Raw genomic sequence first — 18,351 nt, forward strand, 5'->3', positions numbered from 1 at the left:
CTTCTGGTACTATAAATAATATCCTACCTGATTTCTCTGATTTTTTTTCCAGATAGAATCATCATCTGCAAATAATTTTGTCTACTTCCTTTCAATATTTGTCTCATTTATGTTCTTGCCAGGAAAAGAACTCCTAAATTTAAGATAGGAGGTAACTGTGGAGGCAAGAGGCTCTACTTCTAGTCACAGCTTACAAGGTTTGTTTTGTTTTCACCTTAGGCTTATCCTAATTATTTCTTTGCTCTCTTAAAAATTTATTTCTAATGGATTTTTGGAGTATCTGGAGTTTATTTGTTTTAGATTTGTGCATTACCTCTAATAGTTGGTTTTGGTGTGAAATAGTATTTGGTTTTGCTCCTTCAAGGACTTATTCTCTGATTCCTTGAGCACCACGGGTTTAGGGAAAGCTGTTTTCCTGCTGAATCAACATTTAACTTACGTGATTGCAGGAACAAATTAAACCTGTGGAAAGTACATAATGAAGAGATTTCAATCCCATGATTGGGTAAGGCTCTAATGAAAAATTTAAATCCAGTAGCCCTCCCCTCAACCTCGAAATCCACGAACACAGTAAAAATGAATGTATACAAGTTATTTTTTTAAATGATTATATGCACATTTATAAAACAATTGGTTTTGAAAACTTATTTTCAAACTAAGGTAGTTCCACAAATTTAAAAGTTTTATTGTTTAAAAAAATCTTTCTAAATACAAAACCAGTTTCACTTCTCATGTGGATTGCAAATCAGAAAATGATTTGCTGATGCAGCTTAGATTTCTAGAATGCTTTATCTTGAATTTTCAAGTTAACTTTCAAGTGTTATTTTCTGTTTGTCAAGTTAAGCCTCTTGTGACCTTTCTCCCTGAATGAGCAGTGGACACTATCTGAAATGTTAGGACTTTGAACCGCCACGGGTAGATTCGCTGAAAAGCTTTTAATTGGCCTGCATTGCCTTGTTTAAATAGCCAAACACCTGCTAGGCAAGCCCTTGCACATGTGAGTGGCTATATGTTGCTTCCTTTAGGATTTGCAAGGCTGGAGCACAAAGACAGTGATTGTTACCCAATAAGCTGTAGTCACACACTTCTACCAATCGCCTTAGGAGGGCTGGTTACCATGGAATCCACCATCTGTTCACTCCCCGCTGGAATGTGATTATCCTTGCTGGGCTGGGAACTGGGAAGCGTGTGCTGTGTGAAATTATCTGCAATGGACTGGGTTAATGGGAAGCTGGATTTGGCTCGCTGGAAGAACAAATGAAGGGAGTTTTACTTAAACCATTTGTGACTTCTAATCAAGAGGAAAAAATCCAGCTTTTATAAGGTAAGTAACCCTAGTCCTGTGTCTCCAGTTTGTACTACATTTGGTGTGGGGCACTATCTCCATGTGGTCCAAGGAAAGGGAGCTATAAGCTCTTCTGGAACACATCTCCAGCAGTACACACTTCTCTTGTATTGAATCTGAGCAGCTTAATTATGCCTGTACAATTATATGTTGATGGAAAAATGGAGAGTTATTTTTTAATCATTTTAAATTTTTTGTGCCTGTGAAATTGTGCTATGACCTCTGAAAGGGGCAAAGAGACAATCCTTTTTAATGGTTTCTAAGAGTGAGTTATACCGATATTCTTTTTGAAATACGCCCATGGCCACAATGTGTTCTTATGCCTGTTCGTCCAATAAGAAAATGTCTCAGGTCAGGGACATTTGTAGGTTATGGTTTAATTAATGATTACTCTAGCCCACATGGCTGACCTACCACTACTAGCTCATGTTTTGAAATGCGACGTTTATGCAGTTTTATTTTGCAATGCTTTTGCACAAGTTTCAAGGGCCCTGAGCATGTGGAAACAATGTGACCGTGCTTTACCAGCAGGCATGCAGACTCAGTGATAAGGGCAGGGGCAGCGCTAGGGAGATCGCTTTCTTTTTCAAGGGCTTCCTTTGTTTTTCTGGGTTCAACGGCCCCTTAAAATGTGTGGTGCGTATTGTAAGCAGTCGAAGGAGATTTGGGTGCTAACAAATGGATGACTGACATTTTTCTATGTGGCTAAGAGGTTGGTAGCTCAAACAAGGGACTTCTCTGTCCTTTGTAAAGAAGCATTGTAAGCCCTTCCCTAAAACAGTACCCTAAAATATAAAAGTGAAAAACAAAAAGAGTGCTGTCTGTACTCCACGTACTCCTTTTGTGTTTTTCTATCTTTTAAACCATAGCACCAGAGCTCTGTGAGTCTGGCTAGGTCTGCCATTTTTATTTGATAGAGGAAGGGTTGCAAAGAAAAGCTTCGCTTATGCAGCCTGAGTCCTCCTAATTGTGCTGTTTTGCTGTCATCTTAGATATTCATGTCAGTGGGTCACCGGCTGCCTGGAGAGCTAGGAAAGGTCATTGTTAATAGGCCCTACCTTGTTTCAATTTTCTTTTTTTAATGATAGTATAAAATTAGATAACCTTGTATTGGTCAAGGACTCCTGGTCTTACTTCATGAACAGGATTTGGGGCCTGACTGCTAGTTGTGGGTTCTTGGTATTAATTGTAGTTTACTTTAAAATTCTTACCTTCTTTTGCACTTACTGATCTATATACATTATTATTTGAACTGTTTTTACTATGAAGAATCAAATTAGATACATACTAGCTCTAAAAAGCAATGTCTCAGGCACCTGGGTGGCTCAGTCATTAAGCGTCTGCCTTCGGCTCAGGTCATGATCCCAGGGTCGGGGGATCGAGCCCCGCATCGGGCTCCCTGCTCAGCGGAGAGCCTGTCTCTCCCTATCCCTCTGCCTGCCTCTCTGCCTGCTTGTGCTGTCAAATAAAATATTTTTAAAAACTAAAATAAAAAGCAATGTCTCTCTGCTTGAAATTTTCCTTAGCATCTGTAAGAAATTTTAGGCTAATCTTATATTATTGGGGTGAAATTTTCACCCGTAAAAACACAAGCAATGTAAGTTTAGGGAGGAAATGAAATAATGGAAAAGCATCTGTATTTAGGGTGTTCATGTTGCTTTAGTTACCTTGATTCCTAAAAACCTGAAAAAGGCTTTGAGTAAATGAGTGTGTGAGCATCCATGTGCCTGGGGTGTGGTTACTTCAGCAGTTGAGGCAGGCTGGATAAATCTGTATACGTCTCAAGTTCTCTCATGTTTCTGAACTTCTTTACCATCTTTATTGTTACTGAATTAAAGTTAGAAGATTGTGTTTCCTTTAAGTGTGTATTCATGTCAGAATTTGTCCCAGCATTTTATAGATATTGGCAGGCACTTACTCATTTATTTTCACTGGTAAGCATATTTATTAATAGCACCCTTGACTGAGTTTTCCGAGTAATAAATAGTAAAGCCATGAGCACGTTCACATGTGTTGAAAAATCTCTTCTGTCAACCACGGACAAGAAACTTAGGGCTGCTCTTTCAGAAATTAGTGAATAGGACTGGACAGCCGGGACACTCCTAGAGCACTTGAGATCCCTACCAGCGTACCCGAGGGACGGGAGTGCACGGTCATAGAACTATGTGAGTTCACTTGAGGGGATATAGTTTTGGGACCTGGTGGTTCGTATTGCAGGTGGTAAAATGTTTGCTTCCATTCATAAACATTGTCAGGAGTGAGACCCACCATCATGTCTACAGTCTTGTGGTGACAAGCTCAGACTGTTCTTGGGTCTCTGCCAAGCGTTGCTTTCTGGTTCTCACTATCCTTACCTGTAGGTGCTAGATTTCTGGGATTTCTGAGCCTTCTTCCAACTTTTCAAACTGATGGTGTGGTACTTTTCAGTACAGCTTAGGATTTTACCAAATGGCAAGTTTATAATGTTTGTTAACCCTTATTCAGAGTTATTTCTTATGAAAGTATTATATAGATGATGAATCGGAGACTCTGAACAAATAGCTGGTACTGATGCAAACCCATAACAGTCTGGGTAGACAGTAAATCAACCCACCACTAGTAAAGGGCAGGCAAGTCTTTCTGCTGCTTCCTCTGACACATTATGCTGGAATGCTGCCTGACTTGACTTACATTTGAACAGGTAGACTGCAGAGCTAATAAATAGCACTGAAATGCTTACATTTTTCTTCCTGTATTTTATTGCCACATTCTTTCTAACTTCTAAACTGAGTCTGTCTCTTTGCTTTTGGAGTACAGATTTCGAATCCAATTTTTGAAGTTAATTCTTTTGGGCGGTTGTGGTCCGTGTGGCCCTTGAGCTGTCTGAAATGATGGAGCACTAGGGATTTGAAGTGAAGAAGAAACTGCAGATGCTGTCCTTGCTGATGCTGTGTTCACATGTCCTTGGTGTTGAAGCTGTTTGCATGTTACATGACATTTAAACACAGATTTACTGAAAATTGCCCTCTTTTGCCCTAACAATTCCATATTGACGGGATTTCAAGAAATGCTTAGAATTGATTGTATGCACCAGTAAAATTTTGTGTTTGTGTTAGATACAGAACTACAGGATGGGAAGCCTCTAAAGTGTGTATGTGAATGATGCAAGCTCACCCAAGAGCTATGGCTCAAATGTTGCATTTGGCAGGATGTTTCTCTGTATGAGTGTGCCTTATTTTTGATTATCAGCGGCTGTTTCTTCTGAGATGCTTCCTCTTCTGTGTTTATAACTGCTTCTCTGCTTCTGTAGAATAGAAAGGCAAACTTTGTATAAATTGGCAATGAATGGGTCTATGGAGGCTGCAGCAGGTTTTGGAGTGGTTTTGTGTAACTTGCCCATCCTCTTCTCATTCAGTTGCCACTACTTCAGGTTTAGAGGTGGCTTGATGGAGTAGTGTTGAGGGTGTCTAGCACCTTATTCTTAGAAAAGCTGCATATTTTACAAATAACCCCACTCTGAGGCTAATTGTTCTTTTGTAACAAATATGTTGAGTTACTGACTTCCCTTGTAACGAGTTTTCTTTCCTTCCCTCCTTTGCTTCCTCCTTCTCTGCTTAATCCTGTGTTCTTTTTACTTTTTCACCAGTTTTCTGGTCCTGAATTCAGATTAATAAAATCACGAGACAAGGTATATTTCCATAAGGCAAACTGATGGAATTTATTGGATTTTTTTTAGATCCCTACTATATATTTCTAGGTGTTTATTTTTACATAATTTCACATAATTTTCACATATTGTCACCTATTTTGAGGATCTGTCAACATCATCTTGTTTTACAGCTCTCATTTTACAGAGAAGAATCAGAGACCCATAAAGATTAAGCAGCATATCCAAGGTCACAAAATTTGAGTTGCAGAAACAGCTAATGTTGAGTATTGCATGTTAAATACAAAGATACAGGGTAAAATCAACTGACTTCCTACATTGAAGCCTTATGTAAGGAATAGAACACTGGGGTGTCACCCTAAAAAGTCTCACGCGATTTTCAGTATGCCCAACGGAAGAGCAGCTTTGAACGGTGGTTCCTCAATAACCAAGGTCATGCGAAACCTAGTTTTTTTTTTTAAGTTTAGGCATTTTATTTATTTTTATGTATTTTTTAAGATTTTATCTATTTGAGAGAGACACAGTGAGAGAGAAAGAGATAGAGCATGAGCAGGGTGAGGGGCAAAGGGAGAAGCAGATTCCCTGCTGAGCAGGGAGCCCGACTCAGGGCTCAGTCCTGGGACCCCGGAATCATGACCTGAGCTGAAGGCAGATGCTTAACTGACTCAGCCACCCAGGCTCCCAAAGTTTAGGTATTTTAAAAAAAGATTTATTATTTTTGGGGGGGAGGGGCAGAGGGAGAGAATCACAAGAAGACTCCCCGCTGAGCATGGAGCCTGAGGCAGGGCTTTATCTCACTACCCCAAGATCATGACCTGAGCTGAAACCAAGAGGTGGACGCTTAACCGACTGAACCACCCAGGCGCCCCAAAATTTAGGCAATTAAATGAGAACTAAAACTTTCAAGCCAACTAGATATTTATGTTTTTTAGTTTGCATGTTTTTTTCCTTATGTCTGTATCTGTAGCAGAAGTAAAGTGATGATCAGAATGTTGCTTGGTGATTGTGGAGCCCAGAGCAGATGGGGGTGGAGCACTGGGGAAGGACCCCTTGACGGACAAATACAGTTCCACTTGAGGGCACACTTGTCATCTGGCTAGTGGCTAGTGTATTTCTGATGTGGGCTAATGCATCCTCTTTGAACATTGCTAGAGACATACAACCTGTGATTACTGACCTGGCCTCCCTTTTCTCAGCTTCCCACCATGCCAACCACCTGCTTCCCTTTGTCCAGGACCACGCTGCTGCCTATTGAGACATTCTTTCTCTGGTATGTTATGGTCATCAGTGTTAACCTTGCATTCACTCATCAGACATTTATTGAGCATTTAATCTCTACTGGGCAGTATTGCAGATGTGGAGGGTAGGGCACAGAACACAAAGGGAAAGGACTTTAGTGAAAAGTATATAGTAGAAGGGAGAGACAGATAATGCACAAATAAATGAAGAATGTTAATTTCAAATAGTGGCGAGTATGTGAAGACAAAAAACCGTGATGTGTTGAGGGATTTTAGGGCAGCAAACTTCAGATTGGTTAATGAGGAAATGCTTATCTGGGGAGGTCTCATAAAGCTGAGACACAAATCGTAAGCAGCCAGCATGATCCAGTGGAGTGGTTGAGGGGGTCTGCTATTGCCACTTCATTCAGGAAGAAACTGAGGAAAGCCTATCAGGATCATACCATGGTTATGGTAGTTAGTTAGTATTTCAAAAGCACACTGCATGTTGTCTTTACTTTCAGGACTTACTACTGAATGTATGCTCTTTTCCAAAGTCAGAGTTTAATGGGCTAGTATTGGAAGGCATTCAGTATAGTGGTTTAGAGCGCAAGCAGCCTAGATTTAGTTCCATCCCTCGTACTGGCTACTTGGAAGTCTCTAGGCAAATTACTTAACCTCTCTAAACCTGTTTCCCCATTTGTTAGAACTGATGGGGTTATCGTGGATACTGAAGGAGGTAATATTCAAAACCCCTTTTAGTGCTAAAGATGATGGTGATAGCTGTGATGTTCTCTAAGGGGCATGGGTAATAATCCCATGAATGTTGAAATATTTGCTCCTGTTTGGCAGTGAAAGCTTGGAAGTACTATTAGCCTTCTCTCTATAGGGTGAATTTTTCTTTGATCTCTCCCATCATTCTCCCCCCTCACATTCATTCATTCATCTCTCACATTCATTTATTCAACACACACTTTTGTTGTTTTAAAAACTATATTGAGGTATGACTGACGTACAGAAAGCCATACATATTTGACATATATAACTTGATGAGGTTTGGAGATAAGTATACACTTGTGAACTCATCTCCACAATCTGCCATAAACGTATCTATCACTTCCAAAAGAACACTTTTTGCATGTTCATCTGCCCTTGCTAGCTTCTGGACGAAGAACTTGATTAGACGTGGTCCTTGCTCACAGGTGCTCAGTTAACAATCTGTTAACCAGGCAATTGCATTCAGTGTGCTTGGTGCCTGAGGACGTGCAGGGGACAGAGGAGCAGGTAATTGACCACACAGGTGAAGTGGGCTGGGAATTCTAGTCTGAGGCGACACAAGCAGGGAGGCATGAGAGGCCTGGTAAGTGCCAGTAGCTGAGTGCAGAACTTGAGCTAAGGCAGGCTTGAGATACGAGAGTGGAGATCTTGGCTTGCGTAGAAGTTTTTACTGTATCTTGTAAAGAGTGAGGAACTTTTGAATAGCTTTAAATATTTTGAGAATAGATCTTCAGTTTTGTAGTCTTGAAAGATAACTGGCAACTTAAATGATGGAAACACTGGAAGGAATAATATCCAAGGCAGCCTAAATTCTTTTGCATCTTTATCTTCATCATCTTCTTCATCCACAGCAGACAGACTTTTTCTGTTCTTATCACCACCACAATACAGTTGTCCTATCTTACTCTTGATATTTAGATTCTACAATCATCACATAAAGTAAAACTTGCATAGAGAAAGAAAAAAAAAAGTCCTTGAGAATTTCCTTAGGAAGGCATTGCTTTGGAGATCAACTCTTTCATTGAGTTTGGCCTGGTGTGTGTTTTTTTGTTCCCGGGGTTGGAAGAGAGATTGCTACTGCTTTGGTCATGAGATGAAATATTTACTTTGCTTGCATTTAAGGGCCATTCTGCATGAAATATGAGGGAGCAGCAGGTTCATGATCTCTATCTCATGCCTACCACAGGGAACATGGGCATTTGGGTCAGGTTCCCTAAACAACTTAACCTATAACACCTGTGTTTGTGCTGCTCACCTATAGCTGTTTTCTATGTCTGCAAAGCATGTTAGTTCAAGTTTAAATGCACTTACAGTACAATTACTGCTATTGCATTAGTACCAACTTTTAGTGTTTTCTATGTCAAACAATGCAAAGTGTATTCATCATCTCATTTAATGTTTAACAAATATTTGAGATGAGTGGAATTTATCCTCGTTTGAACAAATTAAACTTGCTATGAGATGTATACTGTTTTCAAGTTTACTAATAGTTAAGTGATAAACGGGGATTAAAACCCAGTTCATTCTGGCTTCAATCCTATATTCTTAGCTTTTATGCTCAATTTTCTTTAATTAGAAAATCATTGCATTAACATAGGCCAAAAAAAAAAACAACCCAAAAAAACCCTCCCCCCAAACCTAGGAAACTTACATACTGCAGTAGCTGAGGGGGTAGAGAAATGATTAGATCCCAAAGAAATGAAGAGAGAATTAATGAGTTTTACTGTCTTTAAGAAGCCTGTAGGTAGTTAGTAATTGTCAAAGAACATTAACAGTTATTTCAAAAAGGAAGAAACACAAATGACTAATACATGAGAAGAAAGTTTTATATAACTGGAAATATACAAAATAGATATTCTTTTATTACACTGGCAAAAATTTCCTGAATGATTATATTTTGGATTGGCACCCTTACTTACTTCAGATGACAATGTCACTTCAGATGACAGTGTAAATTGATATAATTTTTTGGAAAACAATTTGGTAGTATGTATTAATTAGAGAACATTTTGTTGCAGGGCATAGAAGAATACCCTATAATTTAAGAGAAAAGAGGGATGTATAGAAACAATAAAAAAAAGTTATCTTCTGGAGCCAACTCATCTAGGCCTCCCAGGAGCCTGGAGCCAGGACAGTTACAATCTCTCTCCCGCAGACGGGCCTCTTCTGTGTGTGTGTGTGGATGGCAGAAAACAGGGCCACCCCAAATCTCAATCACACCACTTCCTAGTCCCAGTGCCCAGCAGAAACAGAGTCCCAACTACTGATGGCTTGGAGAGTGACTCTGATGGCAAAGCATTGGTCGGCACTTACCCATGATCCCATCACATGTGGCCATGGAACACAGAGGTCATTTGACTTATCTACCTACTCAGAATGTCCTGTGAAGCAGAAACTCTTTGAAAGGGGAGTAGTTAAAGCAAGCAAATATGAGAACACACCTGGTACATGTATCATTAGCACTAAAAATGTTCATGTCCTTTGATCCCACAGTCCCACTTTTAGAAATCTACCAGTAAGTAGTAAGTTACCTAGTGATCCAGTAAATGATTTATCACATCACATCAGGTGCTCCAGTGGAGTGGAGAGAAACCAGAAACTATGGATGTTCCACAATAGGGAAATGGCTACATGAATTACTCATGAGATCATATGTTACACAAATATTAAAAACAGTTTTCAAAAATATATAGAAAAGTGCTTACAATGAAACGTAGTATGCATACATATTGTTTACACTGTACTAAGTTACATTTTATATAATATGCAGAAAAAATACTAGAGGGAATTAACACCAAACACCAGTTACTACTAGATTTTAGAATCACTTTTGTTATTTACAACTTGTTTGTAGATTTTATTTTTTATTTTTTGAAGATTTTATTTTTAAGTAAACTCTGCACGCAAACTCCCAACCCCAAGATCAAGAGTTGCATGCTATACCAACTGAGTCAGCCAGGCACCGCTTGTCTGTAGATTTTAAATGATTAACAATGGGCTTACAGTTATCTTGAAATTAAAAAATAAACTAATATAAAATAACTGTTGAATCACAGACCTGTACCTCTGAAACAAATAATACATTATATGTTAAAAAAAAAAAAAAGAAGAAGATAGTAGGAAGGGAAAAATGAAGGGGAGGAAATCGGAGGTGGAGACGAACCATGAGAGACTATGGACTCTGAGAAACAAACTGAGGGTTCTAGAGGGGAGGGGGGTGGAGAGATGGGTTAGCCTGGTGATGGGTATTAAAGAGGGCACGTTCTGCATGGAGCACTGGGTGTTATACGCAAACAATGAATCATGGAACACTACATCAAAAACTAATGATGCATGGTGATTAACATAACATAATAAAATAAAAAATAAATAAATAATGTAAAAAAGATAAAAAAATAAAACGACTCAAATTATAATCTGGTAAAGAAGATAAACCTGTCCTAAGTAAGGTAATAGTAACTGACATAACCTCATATGTACTTTTGTGTTATGGATTGTGTATTAAAAACTTAAGGATGGATTTCCTAATAATTAGATTCTTTATAAGTATAATGGTGTATTCAAGAATTATTTTCCTATAACTGGTGATATTTAAATAGAAATCAGACAAGCACTTACAAGAACTGTGGAGAAGATTCATCTGTCACATACGAAGAGTTAGATGGCGTCTAAAATCCTTTTCAACCCCAATGTTCTGTTAGAGAAACAGGTATACTGTGGAGTGATTGTTTAAAAAAAAAAAAAAAGTTTGATGTTAGGAGAAGATACACAAGGCAAGTAGCTTTTGTGAAAGAGATGTGAAGTTCTTATACGGGAGATGTCACAATCTGTAGGATTAAGCAGGAGGCAATGAATTTGAGTCAGATCTTGAAGGATGTGATAGTCAGGGATTGGATTATGTGATGGAAGTCATTTTAAGGTCTGCTAATGATTGATGCTAAGGCAGATTTTGGATTTGGCCATTTATGGTTAAAGGATGGTAACCAAATTGGCTGGCCAAAAGGGAGAAGCATTTTCCTTGTTCATCTTCTAGTGAGATGAGTGAAGTGGTACAAAACTTAAATTGAACAAGAGCAAAGTCAAGCCTTGTTTGTGGCCTTAACTATATTCTGAGAAGAAAACTTCAGGGTGATCAACCATGATTTTCATGTTTTGGTGGGTATGTTAAATTATGGCAGTAATATATTAACAACTATGCTATAAATTCAACCTGCTTGTTTAACTCCCAGACATTAAAATGTTTTGAAACTACACACAACTACACAGGAACCAAAGATCTTTAATTTTACGTGTGTGTGTGTGTTTGTGTGTGTGTGTGTGTTGGGGGAGGGGGTCATCTTTTTGCCAAAGGAAAGTAATACTGAAGATACGTTCTTTCTGTTCATTAGAAAAAGGTGTAGCCCCTTAAAGCATAAGCTGATCTCAGGGTTGACAGTGTAGCATTTTCTTTAAAGCTGATTTTCCCTCTTTAAAAAATTGGAATAAGCATAAAATTATTGCTGTAAAATGATCAGTAATCTAGCTTTTCTTTGATTTTTCTGCTTTCTGATTATTGTATACATTGAGTCCCTTCTGTGATGATTAACAACTTCTAGACCAATTCTGATGAGTACATCTTCAACTCATGGTCATGACCACTTTGAGAGCTCTAAGGAGTAGAGTGTTTATGACTTTGAGCTCATATAGCTTCAGCCTTCAGCTACCTGATGGAGCTACAACATTTGGCACTCCTTTTCCAAATTAGCACCCAATCCCCCATTAGAGTTTGTCACTGCCTTTTTGTCATCGAAAATTGTCAAAGTAGTTTCTTTTCTCAGAAGAACCAGTTCTGTACCTGGTATAGTAGCTACTAGCTAATTCAATAATTTGACTACATAAAATGCACAATTGCTTTGAAAAAGGCTGTTTTAATATCTATATTTATGTAAAATGTCTAAAATCTATCCAAGCATGAAATTAGTTTGTTACATATACTTCAGTAATAAAATACTGAAACAGTGTGAACGTTGAGGCAAGAAATGGCTATATGTTGTACAGTTTTTGTTTTTAAACAACAAAAAAATTTTAGTGTTAATTGCACTCCTTTAAGACAGTGCTCAACTACCTGTCTTCCAGTAAACCTTTCTTTCCAGTTGCATTCCTCTCCTCTGAGCTCCCGAAGCACTCTGTGGTTATATCTGTCATTAACATATTTTGCAATTGGCTGTTATTTTGTCTCTCTACACAACTTGATTGATTTCCTGAGGCCAGGAACTATTTTACTCATCTTAAATCCCCAGCTTTTGGCTCCTCACAAAACCCATGATTACACTTAGATTGTTGAACTGAATTAAAACTAATGAAAAAAATATAAAGCAATTTACCCAAATTGCCAGCGATAGTTGTGTGTTGCCATTTCAACAATTGGAAGATAAGGAGAGGTATCACCCCATAGGATTAGAAGAGTAATTGCCTCGCCTAGCTCCTGTGTCTCTACTTCTGGAAAGAGCCCTACCCCCAAAAAGAGAACTAAGCAAATCCTCCTCAAATCTCTGATGGTTCTGGATCCATTCTTGTCTCTCCGTGACTACATTGGGTGCTGCTGGATGTCATGGATTTTGTTGATCAAATTTATGCTTACTGGTGGCTAAACCCCAGCAAATGGAAAGTGCTAGATAAAGCATCTAATGGAAGGAATGAGTCTTACCCAGAAATCCTCAAAATGTTTGAAGAATCACTGGTTTTTCTGCCCATGGAATTTTAGGCACAGTTGGTTAAAAAGACCAAGATTACGTTATCTTATGTAATTGTGATGATTAGGTATCTTAGATAATGTATTGGAATTCTGGCAATACTTGATGACAAGTCATCATAAACATCAGATTTGTAGGTTATATAATGGCACAATACTTAAACGAGTTGTCAAACCAAAGACCTTTATATCTTTTTCTTTTACAAAAAAACACAAATGTTCCACGTTTACTAACCCTTCATGTGAAGAAAAGTCTGTCAGTACATATTTAACAGATTCTTACCTAGCAGATATATTTGAAAAAATAAACAAAACCTGTCCTTTTGAGGTAAAGGTAACATTTGAGTGAGTGAGAAAGTAACTGCAACCAGCAGAGGGAAAAGTGCATTATGGACAAAACATTTTTGAAATGACTATTTGGAAATGTTTCCATTATTGTGTCATCACCAAAATAGATATAAGTGTATCATTTTAAAAAAATTTTCCTTTAAAAAAAAACTATTTCTGCATACATATTCAAACTTAAATACAAGATCTTTTTTAGCTTGTTTTAAAAATCTTTGAGATAGTTATAGTAGATTTTAGACCAAATTAAAAAAAAAATAACACTTTCTAAGACATCAAGGCAGATGGAAATATACTAGAATTTCAAGGAAAACTTTTGCATAATTGATAGATGGGATTTTTTTCTTTTTTTAAGATTTTATTTATTTGACAGAGACACAGCGAGAGAGGGAACACAAGCAGGGGGCGTGGGAGAGGGAGAAGCAGGCCTCCCACTGAGCAGGGAGCCCGATGCAGGGCCGATCCCAGGACCCTGGGACCATGACCTGAGCCGAAGGCAGACGCCCAACAACTGAGCCACCCAGGCACCCGGATAGATGGGATTTAAAAATGTGTATTATGATTTAGTAAGTGCAGCCAATGATGTACTTCTTCCCTTTAGAACAATGAATTTTCCTCAATTAGGGGCAGTCATTAAAACCAAGTGTGGAAGTAAACCAACTTATATCTGCTCTTTCAAAGGGTTATATCACCAAATATTTAACCAAGATTTAAAAAAACAAAGCAGATTGAATCACACTGATCCCTCAAAAATAGTATTTTATCTTTACCTCATCCTACTTTTTCAATTTTTGTATTTTACAGTATGCATTTTAGTGCAGTAATACTTGTGTTTAATGCATTTAATTTATGCATATACCCATGTATCCATACACACTTGGAGGTGCAATGCCCAGTTTTCATACTGAGAGGGATGTGCCATCATAAAGTTTGGATGTCATTGTTCTAGCAAGCCCTCCTTAACCTCCCTACCCCCATGGCAGTAACAGGGCTCCATTCAGACTTGTCAGTCACCTTTCTATTTGTCTGCTCTCCCTTTGACTCCTTGGAAGGGACCATTTAATGAGATTGTATTAAGCATCTGATCCAATGTGCAGAGGGCCTATGGAAATGAAGAGGAAAGTCATGGTCCTTGTTCTCCAGAAGCTTTGAGAATGGTAGGAAATACAAATGCTGAACAAGGACATTGCATGAACTTTCATTTAATTACAGTTGTAAATGAGCATTCAAAGGAAACCTACAGGGGATAGTGAGACCTAATCATATGAAAGACCTTAAGGCCATAGGAACTGAAAAGAATAGTGTGGTTAAAGGAAAATGAGATGCCATTGAAAGTGATGGTGCAGACTTTCTAGAAAATTCCCAGGTGCTTAGCAGCCTGCCATGTATACTATATTAAGCCCCATGTAGGGGCTCAGAAATTCCTTGTGAATAAATGGATAAAACAATTTCAGAACAAACCTCAAATTGATGGCTCAAAATTTTATTTGATCCACACAGTGTTTTTGAGTTTTGAAATTTTGAAAAAAATTCATTCTCTAGGTTGCCACAAGTAATTCTAATTCATCTATTTCCACCTGCCTTGATGACTTAGAAAGTGTTACTTTTTTTTTTTAGACTGGTATCCTTACCCATTTGTGTTACGTGCCTAGATGCTAAATACGTTTGCCTTTGCTCCCCTGTGTAGAGGACAAAGATTATGCCATACTCCACAGACAGTGAGCTGTTTACTAATATGAGATCATTTGAGTTCTAGTGATTAATGTACACACTGTTAGGTCTTAAAGACTATATGGATATTTTATCATCCTTAGTATAATATTGAAAATCTGTTTCAGCATTATTGGCAAAGTTCACAATACACAGATTGCTAGGATAATAATTTGAAAATTTCAAGCAAGTAAATTTGTAATTTATCACGTACTCATTCATCAATTTAAGGCCCATATGATGGTAATTGGCTGTTTTCTTTCTTTCTTTCTTTCTTTCTTTCTTTTAAGTTCTCTTTTTATCCTTGATTTTCTTTCGTACCGCAGAAAAAGGTATCTGAAAGCTTACTGAAATTTGGAAGGACTAATAATCTCTTTTTCTTTCTTGGCAGTTTTATTTCTGTAATATATTCCTGAGATTGCATCAAAAAGGAAACTGCATGTTTAAGTGTGCTATTATCTGTGGGATAAAAGGGAAGAAATAAGTAGAATCGGTGATTTGCAGACAGGATGGTGTTGGTTATATTTAGGTTATCTTTTCTTTCCATATTCTGAGTTTGTCCTTTAAGAATATTTGGGCCAACACAAAAGGCTAAGCAGCTGCTGTTATACCAGCAAGCTGTGCATTAGGATCTTGAAGAAAGGAAGACAAGTAATTAAAAGAAATCTGGATGAGGCAGCTGATCAAAAAAAGAGAGAAACAAAAGCCCTCCCTCTGTTCTCCCAAGTTAGTAGCAAGTAACTGGCTGTACTTTACCCTTTATCTGACCTGCCAAGGGCAAAGCCTAAGTTTTATTTTCTTAAAGCCTCAGAGGAGCCTTTTCTGGAAGCTGCATGGCTATTTCAAAGTTGGAAAAAATAATAGGTTCCTGTGGAAATTTATGAAAAGAAAACATTTTTCTTGACTTCCTTCTCAAAACCAGTGATTGATAGAGGGAACATGGTTTGGGAACATACTTTGAAAGCAAAGTGGCAAGAAATGAGTCTAGAAAGGTAAGCGGGGGACAGAGACTTAGGCCTGTGTGTAGTTTGGATTCATTCTGAGCGCAGTGAGCCGCCACTGAGGATATCAGCCGGCAAGTGATGAATAGTTCTGCAAGCGTCAGCAACATTTACAAATCTGCCACAGATGTCTTCACCATACAGCCTGAAATCAGGTGCTTTCCCTTCCTTTGCTGCCTAACAAAACCTCACTAATCCTTCAAGATAAAGTTCAGTCTTCTCTTCTCCAGCAAAGGAGGTCGCTTTCAGATATATGGAAATGAGAGCATGAAGCTGAAAGAGAAGTTGGTACTGGAAATGTTTTAGAATCTTCTGCATAGTGGAGGAGCTGTAGCCTTCAAGTGGGTCCGTTGTCCAGAGTAGATACTGAAGAGAGAAGAATGCAAAGGAATAGTACAGGCAGTAGAGAGTCTATAATAGGGATTCATAAGCATGAACAAATAGATTGACCATAGCAGAGATAGGCTGGCTGAGGTTGGGTGTCATAAATTCATGGTGCAAAATGTTCTAGTTGCAGTAATTTTTTTATTGTGGTAAAATATACATAACATAAAATTTACAATTTTTGCTGTTTTTAAAATTTTTTTTTTAAAGATTTTATTTATTTGACAGATACAGCGAGAGAGGGAACACAAGCAGAGGGAGTGGGAGAGGGAGAAGCAGGCTTCCCGCTGAGCAGGGAGCCCGATGTAGGGCTCGATCCCCAGGACTCTGGGATCATGACCTGAGCTGAAGGCAGACGCCCAATGACCAAGCCACCCAGGCGCCCCCATTTTTGCTGTTTTTAAGTGTACAGTCAGTTCTGTGGCATTAATACATTCACATTGTTCTACCACCATCACCATCAGCCATCTCTAGAACTTTTCATCTTCCCTTACTGAAATTTTAGATCCATTAAAAGAGTTGCAACAGTATTTTGTTCACACAAAATGGCAGCCTCAGCACCAGAACCCTGTGGGTAGACATTGTTGCGGTGCACACTGGGGAAAGAGCTGCAGTGAAGGACAAGCAACTGCCAAAGAAAGCGTTTGTAAAGAGTGACTCTGTTGTGAGGTGGGTGAGGCAGGAGGACTGTGATAGGGATTGAGCAGAGAAGAGAAACCGATATCTAGTGTGTGTCCAGCATCATATTAAGTGCTGTGTAGATGTTCTCTAAATGAAGCTATTATGAGAGCTAAAGAATAGGTTCATTCCAGAGTTTAGGAAAGGGAGGAATCTAGGTGGCGGCAAGATGAGGACTGCAGAATTTGAAATCTCAGAATTAACTTGTTGCTGAAGTGAATGTGATTTATTCAAGGAAATACACAGCTCTTTCATGTAGGGTGGTCACTTGGCATTGATCAGGTGGAACCCAAAGAAGCTGTGCAAAAATAATGGTCATAATTAAAAAAGAAACACTGTATTTATCAATTAACTTTGTTTCTCCTTTGAATTTAGATAATACCAACTACCTGGGATTAGGATAAAGGCTAAATGAGATAAAAAAGCATGCCAGGGGGCACTTGGGTGGCAAGGTTGGTCTAGAGTCCGACTCTTGGTTTCTGCTCAAGTCATGACCTCAGGGTCATGAAACTGAGGCCCACTTGGGCTCTGTGCTCAGCAGGGAGTCCGCTTAAGATTCTCTCTCCCTCTCCGTCCTGCTCATATTTGCATGCTCACAAGCTCTCTCTCAAATAAATAAATCTTTATTTTATTTTTTTAAAGATTTATTTATTTGTCAGAGAGACAGAGAGAACACAAGCAGGGGGAGCGGCAGGCAGAGGGAGAAGCAGGCTCCCTGCTGAGCAAGGAGTCGGATGCGCAACTCAATCCCAGACCCTGGGATCATGACCTGAGCTGAAGGCAGATGCTTAACCGACTGAGCCACCTGGGCGCCCCTCTCTCAAAAAATAAATCTTTAAACGGAAAAAAAAAAAAAAAGAATGCCAGATGTGAAGGTGGACTGTAATGGGGGGAAATGCCGAAAGAGAGACATATCACCAACTTAAAGTGCATTTACTACTGAGCTGTGTATGCGAACATGTGAAATGAGTGGTGTGATGGAGGAAATCCATACTGATAAAATCAGACAGGCTATAAATTGGGGTATGGAATCCAATTCCATAATTTAGGTTAGAGAAAAGTCTTTTTATTCTCTAGGATTGTCTATTTTTATTAGAGAATTATTAAACTCAGATGACATTTCAGGTACAATGTTTCTTCTATATACCTAAAATATACAAGTATCCCTATCCACATGCCATAAGAAAGATATGTAGCTTTCCATGGGCTTCCAAAGTAGAAGAGTAATGGAATTGTATTAGAACCCATAATGGACAGTAATGTAATCTAGAATTATATTATCATCCATCCAGAAACTCTGGTCTGAGGGGTACTGTCTATGTGGTTGGGACTTTAATCATCTAACTGTGGAATTAATATAAAACATTTATGTTAAATATTTTTAAAAAAGAATAAAGATTCAGGGATAGTAGGCTTGCTTTGAAGATCTCTATGAAAATAATTTGGTACAAAAATATTTAAGCAACAACATTTACCTGGCACATATTCAAAAATTTGTAGGTCTTACTTCATTAAGG

The 18,351-nt window shown here is 38.5% G+C and overlaps 1 protein-coding gene across 7 annotated transcripts in view; it reads left to right on the top strand.

The window, feature by feature from the left end:
• Positions 1-18,351, top strand: part of FGD4 (FYVE, RhoGEF and PH domain containing 4) — a 211,653-nt gene that overhangs the window by 90,627 nt on the left and 102,675 nt on the right. For 2 of the 7 annotated variants that reach the window (XM_078075870.1, XM_078075875.1), the window contains exons 2-3: positions 123-197; positions 1,104-1,324. The exons of 4 other annotated variants lie outside the window; for them this stretch is intronic. The gene's annotated coding sequence lies outside the window, so the exon portion shown is untranslated. Of the gene's footprint in view, positions 1-122; positions 198-1,097; positions 1,325-18,351 lie in introns of those variants that run through there. One more of the 7 variants, XM_078075871.1, reaches the window with a different exon arrangement.

This window comes from Halichoerus grypus, chromosome 6 (genome assembly GCF_964656455.1).
Source record: "Halichoerus grypus chromosome 6, mHalGry1.hap1.1, whole genome shotgun sequence".
Lineage (NCBI taxonomy): Eukaryota > Metazoa > Chordata > Mammalia > Carnivora > Phocidae > Halichoerus > Halichoerus grypus.